At 47.7% G+C, this 5,933-nt stretch overlaps 1 non-coding gene across 1 annotated transcript; it reads left to right on the top strand.

The window, feature by feature from the left end:
• Nucleotides 1-4,114: 4,114 nt before the first annotated feature.
• TRNAK-CUU (transfer RNA lysine (anticodon CUU)) lies at nucleotides 4,115-4,187 on the top strand. Its single transcript has one exon. It is a non-coding gene; the product is annotated as a tRNA-Lys (tRNA).
• Nucleotides 4,188-5,933: the final 1,746 nt, after the last annotated feature.

Raw genomic sequence — 5,933 nt, 5'->3', positions numbered from 1 at the left:
AAGCCTGGTTTGCAGGTCACACACACACTCCCAATGCCCCCTTCCCACCTGCCCGGGAAGTTGAGGCTGACTTTGCTTGTGACTCACTCTCACACACACAACAAGACAGCAATAAGGTACCTTTTACTTTCACACCACTTATTACAAGTTTAGTATTACTGGCCAGTTTTGGTGCTATTGGATATCCTTTCTACCTAGCTGTTTTTGTCTAACTTCAGATGTTACTTTGTTGAGACAGGACTTATCTGCTCCTGTATCAACCAAAAATTCTAATTCTTCATTTAGGGGTCCCACCTCAAAGTTTACCAAGGGCTCGTCTAGATGTTGCATCAGGTCCTCTATAGTGTAAAGCCCCTGACCCTCTACTCGTCACCTCTAAGGATCTTCCCTAAATTATCTTGTTCCCTGGCTATTGCCGCATCGAGACTGAGCTTTCTACAGAACCTCCTGGTGTGTCCTGGCTCTCCACAGTAATAACAATATCGTTCTCTCAAAGGGACTTGAGGTGTCTCTATCCCTTTTGCACCTGACAGTACAAGAGGCCTATCCTTGCCTCCTCATGGTGGTGGACCTGCCCACCCTGCACTTTCTCTAGCTACAGCGACCATGATCTTAGCCTTGGCCTTTGCTTTTTCTTCCTCCCTCCTTAAATACACCTTCAATGCCTCTCTTAATAACTCATTTATGTCCTTCTCTTGCCACTCTTCCATCTTTTCCAGTTTCCTCCTTATATCAGGCCAAGATTTGGTAACAAATTGGACTTTTAGTAGCATTTGACCTTCTGGGGTGTCTGGGACAATTCTAGAGTACAACTGGAAGTTCCGCTTTAGGCGGTTAAGCCAGGCAGCAGGAGCTTCATCTTTCTCCTGCGTACCCTCAAATGCCAATTGGGTGTTAGTTCCTTTGGGAACTGACTCTTTGATCCCCCGTATTATCAAAGACCTGTATTCCATCATGGCCTTCCTCCCCTCCTCCTGGTTAGGGCTCCAGCTGGGATCCGTTAGTGGCAATTTCTGTTCGCCTGATGGCACCTGGGGTCCTGGACGGTTATCTTTCCCCCATATTCTTATGCCAGCCACCCTAATTATCTGGACCTCTTCTGGAGAAAATAATATACTCAGGATGGAATTCATCTCCCCCCAAGTGTAGATATTTGGACCTAGACATTGATCTACTTGGTTAGCTATGCCCACTGGGTCCTCAACTAAATGCCCCAACTCTTTCTTGAATCCTCTCACCTCAGAAGCAGTTAGGGGAGCATTCACAAAGCCAACACCTCCCGCTATTCCTCCCATAGGAACCTCTCTGAGGGGAAAGAGTCTCTCTGCCTTGGAGGTCTTGGATCTGGTGCTACAGTACGGCCCATCTTCAGATGCCAAACTACTTTGAGGGATATCTGGGTTACCCTGAACTTTCTGCCCATCAGCAGGTGTATTTGCTGATAGCTGTTTATCGGGTGAGGAGACATTCGTGCCCCAACTAGGAGGAGGTAAAGGGACAGCAATAGGAGGGGGAGAAGAGCCTGAGTGGATATTAAGTGCAGCTGGAGAAGGGGTGGAGAATGTAGCAGGTGGAGTAGGCGCTTGTGGTGGTGCAGAAGGAACTGGAGGGGATACTGGGTTTATCATAGCGGAAGCTGAAGAGGTAGAAGGAGGAGTTTGAACAGGTGGTAGTGAGATGGCAGCCGGGGGAAGAACCGGACCTGCCATTTAAGGTGCTTGAAGAAGAGGATTATAAGGTGGAGGGGCAGAAGGAGGCAAATAATCCAGGGGATCCCATCTTTTACTAGTCCTATCATCCCCTCCTTCATTCCCCTCTTTCTTCCTCTGTACCTTACAAATTCACACCCCTTCATCCCCAACAGCGCTCTTTAACCAGCAAGCTACATACAATAATTGCTCAGGATCAGTATCTCCTCGAGCTGTCAGATAATTATTTAATTGTTGGCACATCCACTTATCCTTTGTCCCACACCGAGGCCATCCTCCTTGTAACTCTAATTCTGGCCACAATTCCATACATTAATGGATCATTTTCACTTTATCTAATCCCTCCGTGGCCTCTATAGAATCCCATTTTACTAACAGTTCTCCTAAGAGACTATTGGGCGGTATGTCCCTCAGCCTCTTGCCGGTCTTTTTACTATTACACCCTCCCATTTTACAGGTTTTAACAGTAAAAAATCCCAAAGGTGCCTTTACTGACCGGTAATTTCAAAAAGAACATTCTTTGAGGAGCTTCAGCCTCCTCCACTGAAACTTCAAATTTCTGCCTGATGCTCAGGACTGTATACTGAAACAACTGCCCGATCTCTTAATTGCCCAACTTTCCCCACGTCAGGTCTTACATCTGTTGGGACTTGAACACACGAAGCCTCGGCCTAAGAATCCGGGTGTTGCCTGACTCCCTCAGTCAGGAAAAACAACTGCCTGATTTTTAGTTTGCCTAGCTCGCCAATTTTTAGGCTTCACCGTATCAGGACTTAAAAGCAAACCACAGCCTCCTTCGCTGGGGTTTGTGCCTGGCTCCTTGTGCCAGGACTTACTTTTGCCTGCAGGGCTTGTGAGCTACCCGAATCCTTCTCGGGACTGATAAAATCTTACGCGAATCCTTCTTGAGACATACAAATGCTACCCGAATCCTTCTTGGGACTGACAAATCTGCCTGACTTCCCTCTGTCAGGGCTTATTTTGGGTGTGTGCCACTCATACAAATATTCCCTCCACACGCCCGGAGGGGGGGGCCCTTTATTCCCCCTTGAGAGACGGCTCACTCACGCTAATTCCAAGCACCGCCCCCTGTTCCTGGCCGGCCCCTTCGCACGAGTCCGGAACCGCGGTACTGAGAGGTCCGCTCTCACTTCAAAGGTCCGGCTGCTGGCGTGCGTCTCATTCACACACACATGCGCACGTCTCCCACCCCCGCCACCGGCTTTCTCACCAATCCGAGGCTCCGGTGCTCCTCTGCGTCGCTGGTCCTGAGCCGATCCCTCTGGTCCTGATAGCCAGCTGTCCTGGAGGTCCAAGATGGCCAGTCCCGAGTCCTCTCTCGGCGTGGCTATTCCGGACGAGCGCCCCCAGCTGAAATAAACAGGGCCAGGATACTTCTTGTCCTTTATAATGCCTTTATTAAAAGTGATCAGCTCAGGATTGGGCGGCTCGGCAGGGCTGCAGTCCCCGTCGCGTCACCCAGGGCGACTCAGAGGAGGAGGATATGCGCAGCTCTGCCCACTAGGGGCAGAGCCAGGGGATCCAGTCCTCGTGGGAGCCTTTAGGGCGTGATGTCCCCGTCAGATCTTGGTCCTTTCAGCTTCTCAGCTACCTGGTCCCGGCGTTGGGACGACTCTCTGCTCAGGGCGAGAGGGACTCCGCATCTCTGCAGGCTCAGCAATCGGCTCCTCATGTCCAGACACCACTTTAGTCTCTCAATTCTTATTTGGCTCGTTGTTTTTGGGGTTTTCTCTGTGCATTTTGGAGTCGAGGTCCCAAAGCCTGCTGGTCTTTGGAGTCACTTTGCATAACCCCTCCCTCTAGGTCTCTTCTCCTCACTGTTTGGGGAGGTCCCCACCCATTACTGTCTCGGAGAAGGGCCATCCACCCTACCCAGCCAGGCCTTTTTCTAATACAAAAGAGGAGATAAGCTACAACGACCCGGTATTACAATAACAAAGCACTAAGAACTCTGGCAGAGACAGATCTGGCTGCGTCCCTGTAACTCCCTCTCACAAAAAAAATATTAGCTGAATTTTTGTTCATAACATTTACCACTCTTTAAAGGCTTCTGGCTGCAGTTATGCTGCTTTTCAACAATAAAATCTATTTTCAGAAGTTTTAGCACTAAAGCAGCACCGTTTCACACAGTAGGAACATTTAACATAATTCCAGTGGTGAGAATATAAGGATGGCTTTTTTACACAGATAATTTCAGTGTCTTAGTTAGAAATATTATTAAGACAAAAATTTGGAAAGCGGTCCATTTTTGAACTGTTGTCACTACTTCAAGCTGACTACAACACCAGAATGTGTATTTCATGTGACCTTTATCTATATTTGAGAATCTGTAGAAAAAATTATCATTTAATTTTCAATATTTTATGCACATCTGTACCAGCGTGGCCTGGCTAGCTCAGTCATTAGAGCATGAGACTCTTAATCTCAGGGTCGTGGGTTCGAGCCTCACATTGGGCACCATTGGTAGCAGCATAGCAGGATGGTAGAAATGCTGCAAACTTCTTTGAACCATCTCCTTCAGAAGCTGCTCCTAGTAAGGGTGCAAAAGCAGCCATTTCAAGTCCATGCACACAGTCGATGCACACACACACGCCACAGATAGCTCAGCCGAGGAAAGACAGGAAGGATCTTTGTATGATCAGTTCCAGCAAAGGTTTATTGCATCCACCACACCAAAGGAAAACCAGGGACAAAAGACAGAACATGCGCTCTGCACAAGGCTTAAGTAGGCAAAGATACAGGGGCGGTACAAAGGGAAGAAGGGGCCTGCCACCAGGAGTACCACAACCAATGAGGAAACAGGGAAAGGAGAAAACAGGGGAAGTTGGGACATATGGGGAAAGGAACTGGGATGGATCAGTGTTGTGCAAGACTCCATGGGGAAGTCTTTTCCGTTTGCCCAGGTGGGGAAACTCTATGGTAAGTCTCTCCAGGGGAGGGCTCAGGGGAATTCCCTGAGGGGGAAAGATCAAGAGGATTACACAATTCCCCTGCTTTTTCTTACTAAGAAGACTTCCCCAATGGACTTCTGCAGATGCTTAACTAAACAGGGAAACATGAGTAAAACAATAAAAACAATGATTACAATCCAACAAATTTCTTTAACAAAAGATGGAACCCATTCTGTCAACCCCCGTTGTCTGAAAAGTTCATTGATCAACAGAGAGTCTTATAATCTTTTGGAGCAGTGGACAGTCATCTTCTTCTGTGGCGAACATCTGCGTCTACAGTATTTTTCCTTCTTCTGCTCCACACCACCTGAGCGTGACCTCTTTCCTCTCTCTGGGGTTCTGGGGAAGTGTCTCTGGGTGTTGTATTTGACGACTTGATGAACGGCTTGATATTCTTGCCGGGAATCCACCTGGGGCCAGATTTTGTGGACACGCAAGCATAGCCTCTGCCCTAAGTTACTAATGGAAATGAACCCATTATTTGTTTGGATTCAGGGTCTTTGATCAGCACAAGGGGTTTCTCTGTGAGTTGAGCTCTGCTAGTGCCGGAGAAGTGCCTGACAATGGGAGGGTTTGGCTTCATAAATGAATTATTAAGAAAATTGATGACATAAAGAGTCTTACATAATCTTTCCACATTTCATAGTGTTTCAACACTACCACGCTGCTGATCAAGGATTCTCTTGAGTGTATGATGAGCTCTCTCTACAATGGATTGCCCTGTTGGTGAGTGGAGTAGGACAGTAGTGTGTTTCACCTCCTACTGATCGAGGAACAGTTTGAAATTTTTGGAGGTATTGCTAGTAAAAGATTTTAAAATCATAGAAAATTAGGGGAATTAGAAAGAAAGTTAGGCTTAGTAGGCCCTGGGAAAATGTTAAAGGTAGGCCCTGGGAAATGTTAGACCTTGTATTTGCTAGATCATGTGAAACTGTATTGGAATACTTACCAATATAGCCGGACAGGATGTGCCTGAGCTTGTCTGGCCCTTGGTGCTGAACCAAATATTGGCAACTGTGGTGTTTTCACCCCAGACACACTTTTGGCTAGCTGTGTGCTGCAGCTGAGCACATGGAGGCAAGTCCAGGCATGCAGGAGCTCTGGTGGTGGCGGGATGGAGCCTCCTCCCTTAAGAGGGTCCGCTCCTCAGGTTTTCCTCTGGCAGAGATGCTTTAAGGCAATGGTGAAGGAAAGGAGTCAGTTCTGATGGAGGGTTTTGATCCAGAGCTTTATTCTGGCCCACAGGCCTCTG

This window comes from Zonotrichia leucophrys, unplaced genomic scaffold, assembly GCF_028769735.1.
Source record: "Zonotrichia leucophrys gambelii isolate GWCS_2022_RI unplaced genomic scaffold, RI_Zleu_2.0 Scaffold_576_32098, whole genome shotgun sequence".
NCBI classification, from domain to species: domain Eukaryota; kingdom Metazoa; phylum Chordata; class Aves; order Passeriformes; family Passerellidae; genus Zonotrichia; species Zonotrichia leucophrys.
This window is presented reverse-complemented; position numbering and strand designations above follow the sequence as displayed.